This window comes from Rutidosis leptorrhynchoides, chromosome 4 (assembly GCF_046630445.1).
Source record: "Rutidosis leptorrhynchoides isolate AG116_Rl617_1_P2 chromosome 4, CSIRO_AGI_Rlap_v1, whole genome shotgun sequence".
Lineage (NCBI taxonomy): Eukaryota > Viridiplantae > Streptophyta > Magnoliopsida > Asterales > Asteraceae > Rutidosis > Rutidosis leptorrhynchoides.
The window spans coordinates 98,361,802-98,376,798 of NC_092336.1; positions in this window are offsets into that span (position 1 = coordinate 98,361,802).

Genomic DNA, 14,997 nt, shown 5'->3' on the forward strand with positions numbered 1-14,997 from the left:
GCAAATCAAACAGTTAAAACTCAATTCACCCAAACCCACTTAAAACCCATTTGAATTCATCAAAATTAAAGATACTTACCTTGTTTTGATTATGAAATCTCAAAGGATTAGACACACCAAGACTTAATCTTCAATTTGCACTTGTTAATTTTAAGGATTTAAAGAGAAGAGAGTGTTTTAGGGTTTGATTAGGGTTGTTTAGTTGCTAAAAGAGGAAAGAATGAAACGTACAGGCTTATATATTTAATTTAGGTTCCTTTACATGAAGGTAAGCTCTTCCGTCTAACACACGGGTATTTACCAGTTATTTGAAACCCAAAATCTTTAATAACTTATTCATTTTAAGTCCAATTCACAAAAGGAAATATGTTCTGTGACCCTTGTCACAAAACACACATTATCCCATACCTAATAATTATAGAACACATAATTATTAAAATTACTTTAATAACACAGAAGGGTAAATAGGTCATTACCTACTAGGCCCAAAGTGAGGTTGTTACAAACTCCTTCATTGATTTCAGCCCAAAACCTACACGTGTCTTCAACACTTGGGCTAAAACTCAAAAATGCTGACGAAATCATAAAAAACACATGGCTTCTACCTGTTAATGGCAACCGACCAGATTGTATTCTCCACAATAAACTAAAAAACATGAAACTTGAACTTAAAAATTTCAGCCTACAACTAAATAACCTCGATACCAAAAATAACTCATACCTTAACGCGTCTAATGATTGGGAGAAACTCGCGAAAACTAGACCACTAACCGATTCCAAAAGAGAAAACTGGGTTAATAACAAAATACAACACATCGAAAAAGTAAAAAAGAAACTAACATGCTAAAACAAAAGGCTCGTATAAAGTGGAATTTTGAGGGCGACGAAAATTCCAAATACTTTCATAATTATATTAAAAGATGTGCAAACAAAAACAACATCCGTGGTATATCTCTAAACGGATCTTGATCTGAAGATCCAAACACAATTAAAAATGAAGTACTTAATTACTTTGAAACACTATTTAAATCCAAAAAAACGTAAAGGAAGTTGCCCATTCGAAAACGATCCTCATCGTTCCTACATCACCCAAGAGGATAACCTCTTTCTTGAAGCCCGATTTTCTGAAAATGAAGTGTGGAATGCGCTTCAAGACTGCGACAGCTCAAAAGCTCCCAGTCCTGACGGCTTCAATATGAAATTCTTCAAAAAATATTGGTGGTTGATAAAAGAGGATCTTGTTAAAGCCTTAGACTGGTTTTGGATCAACACCAAAATATCTAAGGGTTGCAACGCCTCCTTTTTCACACTAATCCCTAAAAAAGCCAACCCAATCGGTTTTAACGAATATCGTCCAATTTGCTTAATCGGAAGTTATTATAAAATCCTAACCAAAATACTCTCCAATCACCTCTCGAAAATAATACATAAAATAATAGGTATTGAACAAACCGCATTCTTAAAAGGTAGAAACATCCTAGATAGCGTCTTAATAGCAAACAAAATAATCGATGAATTAAAAAGGAAAAAATAAAAGGGTCTCATATTTAAAGTAGAATTCGAAAAGGCGTTCGATTGCATCGAATGGGAATTCCTTTTTGACACTATGAAATGTATGAGATTCGGAACCAAATGGATTAAGTTTATCAATGCATGCCTCTCATCATCTTCTATCTCCATCCTTATCAACGGATCCCCGACCTCGAAATTCTCTCCCGGTAGGTATAAGTGTATAACAACCCTCATTTTTTTCACACTGAAATGACTATAATACCCCTAGGGTTTCATTACTGTCTTATACTTCTGTATTATAACTATTAGGGTTGTTATCCGGACATAATAAATGAAGTAATTAATACTCGTTATTGATGAACTAAATCCTAAACCTAATCGTTAAATGTAAACCCTAATTATTTAATGTAACCCTGACCCTAATATTATTATTATTATTATTATTATTATTATTATTATTATTATTATTATTATTATTATTATTATTAAAAGTCTATAATACGTATTAAAACGTATATATTTTATATTAGTGTAAATAAAATGTAAATGAAATATAAATATGGGTATATATATAAAATAATTAAGTAATAGGTTATAAATGTAAATTTGTGATTTAAATATAAAAATATATGTATTTATATATATACCAAAAATATAAATAAATATATAATAAATCATGTTAATTAAATAAAGAAAAATAAAATGAAAACTAATCTAGAATGTTCCATTAAATAAATAAAAAAGGCCTATTCGGCCAAAAATAAAAAAATAAAAGGTGAAAATTAAATTATATTTTTAAAAAAGGAATGTATTATTCTTGTTCTCCAAGTAATTTTCAACTATAAATATACACCCAAGGCTTCATTATTTTTCATTCACAAAATTGGGAGCACACACAAAACCCTAATTTTTTTGTAAGTCTTTTCTCTCATTCTTTTTATTTTTTTCGGTTTTTCTTTTTTTCTTTTTTTTCTTCGGCCGAAAACCACAACAACAACAATAATTTTTTTTATTTGTTAAAAGCTTAATTAAATCTAACTTTTTACATGATAATTATTAACATGATGAATAGGGTTTATAAAAATTGAATTTTCAAAAAATTAGTTTGTTTTTGTATTTTTAAAATTTTTGTTTGTATTTTTCGGCCGAACCATTTGAAAATAATTAATAATTATGCATTGAGTTTATTAAATTATGTATTATACATTTTAATTATTAATAATTAATATAAGATCTAGGAAAAATAATTTTTCGGATTTATAATGCATTTTTATATTTTATTTAATTAAAAAAATTTATTAATATATATATATATATACGGTATACATATATATTTATAAAAAAATAGGAAAAAGGCTAATTAAGATATATAAATATTTTTCCAGTAAAGTATGATATTTAAGTTAATTATTTAGGTCATAATATAATTTATAAAAATTTAATACGAATTATGCGTTATTTAATTATAGAAACTAAGGGAAATTCGTAATAAAAATATGTACAGTAAATAAAATATAATAAATAAATTTTCTGAGTTTTAAACATTGTTTAGATCTGATAAAAATATCAAAATTAATTTATGAGTTGAATTAATAATTATTACATAATTAAACACTATTATTATGTAAATAGGAGGTAAATACGGAAATAATTGTAAAAATAAAGAAATATTTTATTTAATAATTTTCTACAGATTAATTGACTGTAAGAAACTTATAAAAATTTTAAAAATAATTATTTATGTTTGTTTAGTATTTTATATAGAATTAAACTTGTTTTCTGATTAAATTAAGAATGGAAACAAATATAAATGCAAAATAGTAATAAAATTACTTTCTTAAATTTTTATACTGATTTTAATAATTAACTAAGTCTATAAAAATTATGTATATGATTATTAGGTATTTAATTAATTATTTAAGTATTTATGGATAATATTGAGTTAATAAAATACTATATTATTAAGTATCTTGTATATTAAGTAATAAATAATATAACACATTTATGTTATATGTATTGTTTTAGATAATTATTAGTAAATTATAAATATTAAGTAATCCATGATAAGTTAGTAATATTAGCTAGGATAATAATACATATATAATTATTAAACTATTAATAGTTATATAATACTAAAATAACTATATATATATATATATATATATATATATATATATATATATATATATATATAATTAACTTAACTATATAATAAAATATTATACACCTATAATATGTGAAGGTTATAATTAAGATGACGTGCACTGTATACGAACCTCACCGCTACATGTGGCCTAGGGTGGTCCTTGTTGCCTAATGGGAACCGCTTGTGGATTTCGAATGCCATGACATAGATTCTGGTCAAGAATCCTGGGCGCCCGGTAACAACTGACCATCAGAGTGACTTGTATGATACCAACGAGATTTGGGTAAAGGTGTACAACGTCTTATTATAGACTATAACCCGAACTTTCTATAATTAGAAAGATACTATAAGTGGAAACTTTCCATAAATGGTAATTTTTCGAAAATGGAAATTAATATACAAAACCATCATCATTAGTATAATTATTATACTTAAGTCTTTTAGGCTATATCTCTGATCGTACATTCTATCTCTACGTTGAGATTCTGATCACGTTCTTCCGTTCAATTCATTTCTCTTGTGGAATAACTCTTCTGTGCTACTAAGGTGAACTCATAGCCCTGCTTTTACATGTTTTAATGTATTTTATAAATCTTGTGGTGAGACACATGCTTGCTTTTAAATGATTTATAATTTAGACACAAGTGCCTAAACTTTTTGATATGCAACTTCGTAAGATTATTGTTAACTTGTATTCTTACATGCAAATCCCCGCCATAATATCGTTAATTGCTGGAATTGAAATGTTGCAAGCTTAATTATTGTGAGTAGGCCTATTGAGAGCGACGTCTCTACCCATTGACCGATCGTTAAGGGGGTATATAATAATGATTACCGACACCCGTACAGTGTCAGGGGTTTATGTTTAGCTCGATATTATAACTCATGGCATATTGAATATTTTGATGTTTTGAAATAAATATTGTGGTCTAAAACTTATTAATTATTAAACCTATGATGTTCACTCAACCATTGTGTTGACATTTTAAGCATGTTTGTCTCAGGTGAAGAATAGCTTATGTGCTGCCCTATGTTGCTTGCCTGCTGTTGCATTGAAGTCCGCATTTATTATATCTAATCATTTGTTAAACATTTACTACATTTGGGTTTACCATGTAAAACAATTTATTTTTCGCTGCAATTAAACTTCTGATTTTATTAAACGTCTCAATTAGAGTCGTTCTCATTTATATAACTGTGTGATGATATTGAAAAAGTCATATTTACCCCCGGCCCTATTTGGGGGGTATGACATAGTGGTATCAGAGCACAGTTAGTTATAAAGAACTAGAATTGCATTTATGTGTGCCTTATGTGTTAGTTAGGGTGCCTTAGCAATCTATAGGACTATGACCTTTCCTGACTTAAGATTTTAGTGCCTTTCCTTACTTTTTCCTTTCGTGCTTTTGCGTCTGCCTTAGAAACATCCTGATTTCTTTCTTTCCTTTCTTTTAGGATGTCGAGCCACAACCCGATCATTATTTCTGACTCTGAAGAATCTGATATGGGGAGATCTGTTCACACTCCAGCTTATGGACCCGTTTCTCCACCAACATCTCCAATTTATCGACCGGCTACTCCACCCGCATCTCTGGTCTACACACCTGCCACTCCACCACACTCATCGGTGAAGGAAGAACCTTAAAACGATTATGATGGGGACGATGAGGGTGATGACGAAGAGATTGAAGAACACGTTAAAGGTGAGGATGATTCCGAGGAAGATCTCGAGGAATAGTCCGAACCCGAAGAAGAGGATGTGGTTTGGGAACCAGCTAATGGGGAGGCTAATCTCGCTTACGATGGTCTTGGAGTTATCTGCAGTTTAGAAGATGATTCCGAGGAGGAAGTAGAACCTCTTGTTACTAAGACTCCCTCACCTAAGAGGAAGGAGCCGGAGACTCCTACTACTAATGATGCTAGTACATCTAAGAGGCCAAAGACTTCCGAGTTTGTTTACTCCGAGTACGATCATGCTCTAGTTCGGTGTGATTTCATGAACTTAGAAAGTCGAACTGCAACTTTGAGAGATACATTCCGTGAACGTTTGGCTAAAATGGAGAAGCGCATGGACTATACAGACAGCGATGTGAAAAGAGTCTATGACAAGTTCTCCGTGATGTTTGCTAGGCAAGAGAGAGCTCGACCTCCAGTGTCATAACCCGTCCTTAACCATAAGAACGTGTTAGATAACGTATGATTTCATTGCGAGGTATTGACCTCTATATGCGACATTTTTAAAAGAAAAACTGCATATATTATACATTACAAACCATGATCCTTATTTTTGATACAAGCTTTGGACAAAATAAAGATGATTATCGTTTAGCGATAATCTTCGACTTACAAACTTTACAAATGATAATAACAACCCGATTTCTAGCATATTTTACAACACAAGTTCTTGGATATGCAGTTTTGTTTTTGACACATATATGCGTACGCAAGATCTTGCTCAAATTCAACATATTGCAGCGGAAGCTTCTAATTATCACCTGAGAATAAACATGTTTAAAACGTCAACATAAAGTTGGTGAGATATAGGTTTAGTGCCGGCAGCAATATATATATATATAGACCACAAGATTTCATATATAAACATTTTCATAAAAATATTCTAAGTGGTTGAGCACTTGGTAACCATACTTAACATTTAATCACGTCGCATATTCCCTTTAATATGAAATCTTACTACACCGTACCAAGTGTAGTCACAAAACGAAGTACTGTGCAACCGTTGAATACTGGTCGTCCAGTCCGGTTGGGGTTGTCAGGCCCGATAGATCTATCAACAGGATTCGCGTTTACAATACCGCTGTAAATATTAGTTACCAAGCTACAGGGAAGTATGCCAGTGGTACAACTCAACGTAGAATATATTTTCAGTTACTTGTGTCCATAACGTAAAACATAAAATACATGTATTCTCATCCCGAAATATTTAGAGTTTAAAAGTGGGACTATATACTCACTTTCGTCTTGAAGATATATATAATTTGACTTGGTCTCCGGTTGATATCACGAACCTATCCATATATAATATATCAATACCTTTTCTTTTTAAACAAACGTCACATATATATACTTGTTATACTTTTAATACTTTTAATAATTCCTTAGTCCATAGTTAGCAGTTCATTGTTAGTAATTCAATTTTAATGGTTCATTTTTAGATGTTTAATATACCCGCAATGAAATAAATAAAACCCCCAACGAAATAAATAAAACCCCATCGTATATGTATTGGTCGAGATTAATCTTGACCCATGGTACCGGTGTTGTCAAATGACGTGTTGCGTACATAAAGTACCGGTGTTGTCAAATGACGTGTTGCGTACAATCATGGGATCTTATGATTAATCTTCTCGTATTGTTTACGGGTGATCCTGAACCATATAAAATTAAATTATGAGTACATATATATAAAATATCATGTTATTTTAAAAAGATGTGATTTATTTAATTTTCTCCAATTATTTTCGTAGCTAAACTAGTCTTAGATATCCGATCTCGTTTTGGTCATAGTTTCTTCGTTACAACTCCGTTTTCGTTGATTCAACTTGCCACTTCCTTGGATCGAGTCCCTCTTTAAGACTATGAACTGTAAATACCTTAGTTTGTATTCGAAATCACAGGTCATAGGTCAAACTTTAGTGAAACTTATGAAGTTAATCATTTTCCATCATGTAAACAACCTTAAATGATTATTTTTCTAAAAATACTTATACTTTGAGTTAAATCATGAAATTTTTATGTGTTATCATATTTATAGTAAAAATCATTTTTCCAGAAAATAAACCTCCAATTCAAAGTTTAAGATGGTTTTTAATTATCCAACCCAAAACAGCCCCCGGTTGCACTCCGATGTCGTAAATTCAGTTTTTAAGGTGTTCTTTGAAAAACCAAGTTATACCTTGTTAAATTAGCATATATTTAAGATATATTACAGGTCTTGAAGTATTTTAAAAGTTAAGTTAGAAGGATCTATTTAGTTTGCAAACAAGTTTGAAAACTTTCAAACTATGTTCTTGTTGTTAAACTTTTATACCACAAAATAAGATAGCTATATATATATGAATCGAATAAGGTTATGAACATAGATTCTACCTCAAGTTCCTTGGACAAGGTTGCTGTAAAAGAGGAGTAAGAACCTAGAACCAAAAGGGTGATGGAAGTGAATGAAAGATTGGAAGTAAGTTGGTGTTCTTGGAAGGATTTCTTGAAGTGTTTTTGTAAGGTTTTCTTATGAGGTTTAAGTGTTGTTTTTGAAGCTAAATGATGGGGAAAATGCTTGGAGATGATCAAGTATGAAGTTAAGAGTATTTTGAGAGAGAAATGGAAGTGTAAGTATGAGAAAATGGGGTGAAGAAATGGTGTGCATGCATAAAAACGTTTTTAGGTTATAAAGGAAAAAAAAGATACCTAACTTTGTTTTCTTGCTAAATAATTCATGCTACTTGACAAATGGTTGGTTCCACATGTTTCTTAATCATTTAAGGCTGCTAAGGAGCAGATTTTTATTGGTATATACCAATAGTAAATACATCTATAAGCTGCGTATGATACGGGTACATATACCCTAGGTATACGTATAGAAATCTTTGAGAAAACGGAACGAGGATTCAAATATAGCTATCTTTTGTAAATATACTTATATTGTTTTACGTATGTAAGCCCTTTAAAAGTGATTAAATACATTACTTATACGATATATGTATAAACATTATAGGTTATAAGTATTTAAGTCAAATAACGTTACGTATGGTTATCGTTTTGAAAACTTGAGTTAGTAGTTTCAAAATATACTTATAACTTATTGTTATTAATACAAAATGAGATATTAAAACATTCTTAGATCATGTTAAATATGTATATATACATATATATACACAAACGTATAATTATCATATATTGTATAGTTCGTGATATCATCGGTCAAACTAGACGGTCAAACGTTGTGTAAAACTCTTTTCGAAAACATAAGTCTCAACAATTTGGATTGCTTATCATGTTGGTAAGGTTTAATTTATGTAAATATTAATCTTATAAGTATAGAACGATCGAAAAAGTGCGGGTCGTTACATTACCTCCCCGTTAAATAAATTTCGTCCCGAAATTTTAAAATTGTACCTATTTTGCGTCATCGAGAAACAAGTGTGGATACATTTGTTTCATCTGATCCTCTCGTTCCCACGTAAACTCGGGACCTCTTCTAGCACTCCAACGAACCTTAACGATCGGTATGTTGCTCTGCTTGAGCTGTTTAACTTCACGATCCATGATTTCGATTGGTTCTTCGATGAATTGTAGTTTCTCGTCGACATGGATTTCTTCAAGAGGAATGGTGAGGTCTTCCTTTGCAAGACACTTCTTAAGATTCGAAACGTGAAATGTATTATGTACTCCGGCGAGTTGTTGCGGTAACTCAAGTCGATAAGCTACCGGTCCAATGCGTTCAATGATCTTGAACGGGCCTACATATCTTGGGTTCAGTTTACCTCTTTTACCGAAACGTATCACACCTTTCCAAGGTGACACCTTTAGCATAACCATGTCACCGATCTGAAACTCTAATGGTTTCCTTCGGACATCGGCGTAGCTCTTTTGGCGACTACGGGCTGTTTTCAATCTCTCCTTAATTTGTACTATCTTCTCAGTCGTTTCGTGTATGATCTCGGGACCAGTTAATTGTCGATCTCCTACTTCATTCCAACAGATAGGAGATCTACACTTCCTTCCATACAATGCTTTGAATGGTGCAGCTTTAATGCTCGCATGATAACTATTATTATACGAGAATTCTGCTAACGGTAAATACTTATCCCATCCGTTTCCAAAGTCGATCACACATGCCCTGAGCATGTCTTCGAGGGTCTGAATCGTTTTTTCACTCTGCCCGTCGGTTTGCGGATGATATGCGGTACTCATATCCAAACGAGTTCCTAGTGCCTCCTGTAGTGATTGCCAGAATTTTGAGGTAAATCTACTATCACGATCGGATATAATGGAAATAGGTATTCCATGCCTTGAAACAATTTCCTTTATATACAATCGTAATAGTTTCTCCATTCTATCCGTTTCCTTTATAGGCAAGAAATGTGCAGACTTGGTGAGACGATCAACAATCACCCAAATGGTGTCGTATCCCCAGGCAGTCTTAGGTAACTTCGTGATGAAATCCATGGTAATACCATCCCATTTCCATTCTGGGATTTCTGGTTGTTGAAGTAACCCTGACGGCTTCTGGTGTTCAGCTTTAACTTTGGAACAAGTTAAACATTCCCCAACATATGTTGCAACGTCTGTCTTTAAATTAGGCCACCAATAATGTGTCTTAAGATCTTGGTACATCTTTCCAACTCCAGGATGTATCGAGTATCTTGTCTTATGTGCCTCATTCAATATCAACTTCCTTAATCCACCCAACTTCGGTACCCAAATACGGTTTGCAAAATATCGAATTCCATCTTCCCTTATAACGAGTTGCTTCTCATACTTCTTCATTATTTCATTTCCTATATTTTCTTTAGTAAGTGCTTCTCGTTGAACTTCTTTGATTTGTGAGTTGAGATTCATGCGGATTTTTATGTTCATCGCTCGTACTCGAATTGGTTCTCGTTCCTTTCTGCTTAAAGCGTCAGCCACCACATTCGCTTTCCCGGGATGATAACGAATTTCACAATCATAGTCGTTTATTAACTCGACCCACCTACGTTGCCTCATGTTCAGCTGTTTTTGATCGAAAATATGTTGAAGGCTTTTATGATCAGTAAACACAGTGCATTTAACCCCATACAAGTAGTGTCTCCATATCTTCAACGCAAACACGACTGCTCCCAGTTCTAGATCATGCGTCGTATAATTCCGCTCATGAATCTTTAATTGTCGGGATGCGTATGCAATAACTTTCTTCCGTTGCATAAGAACGCAACCAAAACCTTGTCGCGAAGCATCACAATATATTTCAAAATCATCGTTCCCTTCTGGTAACGATAAAATAGGCGCCGTAGTCAACTTCTTTTTCAGTAATTGAAATGCACTCTCCTGCTCAGAAGTCCATTCATATTTCTTCCCTTTTTGCGTTAACGCTGTCAACGGCTTAGCTATTCGGGAAAAATCTTGAATAAACCTTCTATAATAACCGGCTAAACCCAAAAATTGGCGTATCTGCATTGGTGTCTTAGGAGTCTCCCATTTTTCAATGGCTTCAATTTTTGCTGGATCAACCTGAATTCCTTTGCTACTAACAACGTGGCCAAGAAATTGCACTTCTTTCAACCAGAAAGCACATTTAGAAAATTTAGCATATAGCTGTTCTTTTCTCAATAACTCTAATATCAACCTTAAATGCTATTCATGCTCTTGCTCACTCTTGGAATAGATAAGAATATCATCAATGAAAACGATAACAAACTTATCTAAATATGGACTACAAACTCGATTCATGAGGTCCATGAATACAGCTGGCGCATTCGTCAATCCAAACGGCATGACCAAAAATTCGTAATGACCGTAGCGTGTCCGAAAAGCAGTTTTCGGTATATCTTCTTCTTTGACACGTAATTGATGATAACCCGATCTTAGGTCAATTTTCGAGTACACACATGATCCTTGGAGTTGATCAAATAAGTCGTCAATTCTCGGTAGTGGATACCGATTCTTGATAGTTAACTTATTTAATTCACGATAATCTATACACATTCGGAAAGATCCGTCTTTCTTCTTGACGAATAAAATTGGAGCTCCCCACGGTGAAGTACTTGGTCGTATGAATCCACGGTCTAGTAATTCTTTTAACTGACTTTGAAGTTCTTTTAATTCGGACGGTGCAAGTCTATATGGAGCACGAGCCACTGGTGCAGCTCCTGGTACTAACTCTATTTGAAATTCTACAGATCTAAATGGAGGTAATCCCGGCAACTCTTCCGGAAATACTTCAGGAAAATCTCTTGCCACAGGCACGTCATTGATGCACTTCTCTTTTCTTTCTTTTCGACTTTATTAACATGTGCTAAGATAGCATAGCACCCTTTCTTCAAGCACTTTTGAGCTTTCAAATAACTAATGAGTTTTAGCTTTGAGTTACCCTTCTCTCCATAAATCATTACGGGCGTTTTATTCTTACGAGGAATGCGAATTGCCTTCTTGGCACACACAACTTCAGCTCCTATTTTGGACATCCAGTCCATGCCGACTATTACATCAAAACTTCCTAATTCTACGGGTATTAAGTCAATTTTAAACGTTTCTCCGGCTAAATTTATTTTACAATCACGACAAATTTTATCGGCTTTAATTAGTTTACCATTAGCTAACTCAATCATGTACTTAGCATCTAGAGGTAATGATGAACAATTCAATTTAGCGTGAAAGTCTCTACACACGTAACTTCTATCAGCACCAGTATCAAATATAATAGATGCGGATAAGTTATTAATGGTAAACGTACCCGTAACAAGCTCCGGGTCTTCACACGCCTCTCTAGCATTAATAACAAATGCTCTCCCTCGTGCAGGTCCGATATTCTTCTCTGGATTCGGGCACTGGCTCTTATAGTGACCTTGTTTTCCACACCCAAAACAAGTAATGGTAGCCAAAGCAGTTCTATTTGCATTGGTGGCAGGAGTCTTGGTACCATTTGTATTTGTAACGAGAGCCCTACAATCTTCAGCAAGATGACCCTTTCGATTACATTTGTTGCATACCACATTACAGTAACCAGAGTGATGTTTGTGGCATCGGTTGCATAAAGGATTTTGTCCTTTATAACCAAAGCTTAAACCACTACCCGCACCTTGCGTGTTTTCTTGTTTCTTAAAAGATTGTTGTTGGTTACTTCGATCATAATTTCCATTCCACTTTCTTTTGTTACCTGATACCTTCACATCAGTATTGGATACTTTCTTATCCATGATGACCTGATCCATTAGCTCGTTTGCCATAGTTATAGCTTCATGAATTGTCTTAGGTTTCGATGCTGTAACATTTGCCTTGACCTTTTTGGGCAAACCATCTTTGTACATTTCAATCTTCCGTTCTTCGGTTGGAACCAATTCAGGACATAGCAAAACTAATTCCATGAATCGCTGATTGTAGTTGGTGATTTCAGTACCAATAACCTTCAGACTTCGTAACTCATCTTCCAACTTCCTAACCTCGTTCCTTGGACAATATTCGTTGATTAACATTGTTTTGAATTCTTCCCACGGAGTATCATAAGCTACATCTCCTCCTACAGCCTTCACATAATTTTTCCACCACGTGAGTGCACTATCTTGTAAAGTGCACGATGCATACTTGGTCATGTCCTTTTCAACACAACCACTGATTTTAAACACAGTCTCCATCTTTTCTATCCACCGGGTTAAACCGATCGGTCCTTCTGTTCCACTGAATGATGAGGGCTTGCAAGCTTGAAAAGTTTTGTAAGTGCACCCCACACGAGGATTTGGGTTAACTGCAGCACCTCTTGCAGCCTCGACCCATAACATTCTGTCGTTCACTCGCTGATTGATGAGTTCCTGGATTTCTTGTTCCGTCATTCGTTTCAATCGCGCCATATTCTTCTATAAGAATGAGAATAAAATAATTATTCACATGGAATATTATAGATGTAGTGTATATTTACAGTACATTATAGCTTATTAATAATATGAACCAGGTATTATTATAAAAGCCTTTTCTTCTTATTAGCGTTTTATAATTATATCTAGGGTAGTACCTACCCGTTAATGTCCATACTTAATAGCTTAGTACAGAATCAATTACTACCATCTGAATAATACTTAACCATGGAAAATTATTGCATTTCACACTTCACTATTTTACATATGCTTATCTTACATCGAACTTTAAACAAACCACACTAATAATATTATACAAAACATTATATGATCCCATGGTTTAATACGGCAGCGCATCGTTTGGTCTATTTTCTAGGACGTTTAGGTTCAAAGAATCGCTTAACGCTTATCCTGGCTGTCTGCCTATATTTTGGCTGTGGGACTGAAGAACTGGATGCCGGGATAGAACGAATAGGAATAGCGGGAATAGGGGTGGTAGTGTCTAGTGGAGTTGGTGCCACATCATCCTTATTAAACTCAGGATTTGAATTTTCTAATTCATTAGCCTTTCGTTTCTTTCCTAGTTCGAACTCTTCTTTTGTAATTTCCTGTATTTCTTCCTCGGGTTCACTTTCCCCCTCGGGTTCACTTTCCTCCTCGGGTTCACTTTCCTCCTCGGGTTCACTTTCCTCCTCGGGTTCACTTTCCTCCTCGGGTTCACTTTCAGGGTTCTCTATAGTCGGTTCATCCGGAATTTGTGAGTCTTCCCCAAAGATATTATTTTCGTCATCGGATAGGTTAATGACTGGAACACCATCTGAAGATTCTGGTTCGGAGTCGCTGAATGTGATAACAAGTTTTGAGCCCGACATCTATCACACAACAACTAACCCATTAGTACTACATAATATTTACATATAAATTTTAACCAACAATGATAAGCAATGGTTTTTAAATCAGACCCGGTCAAAGTCCAGACTTACTAATGTATCCTAACGACTTATCAGTTAGACACACTAATGCAAACCTGGTTCGCTAAGACCACCGCTCTGATACCACATGTCATAACCCGTCCTTAACCATAAGAACGTGTTAGATAACGTATGATTTCATTGCGAGGTATTGACCTCTATATGCGACATTTTTAAAAGAAAAACTGCATATATTATACATTACAAACCATGATCCTTATTTTTGATACAAGCTTTGGACAAAATAAAGATGATTATCGTTTAGCGATAATCTTCGACTTACAAACTTTACAAATGATAATAACCCGATTTCTAGCATATTTTACAACACAAGTTCTTGGATATGCAGTTTTGTTTTTGACACATATATGCGTACGCAAGATCTTGCTCAAATTCAACATAATGCAGCGGAAGCTTCTAATTATCACCTGAGAATAAACATGTTTAAAACGTCAACATAAAGTTGGTGAGATATAGGTTTAGTGCCGGCAGCAATATATATATATATATAGACCACAAGATTTCATATATAAACATTTTCATAAAAATATTCTAAGTGGTTGAGCACTTGGTAACCATACTTAACATTTAATCACGTCGCATATTCCCTTTAATATGAAATCTTACTACACCGTACCAAGTGTAGTCACAAAACGAAGTACTGTGCAACCGTTGAATACTGGTCGTCCAGTCCGGTTGGGGTTGTCAGGCCCGATAGATCTATCAACAGGATTCGCGTTTACAATACCGCTGTAAATATTAGTTACCAAGCTACAGGGAAGTATGCCAGTGGTACAACTCAACG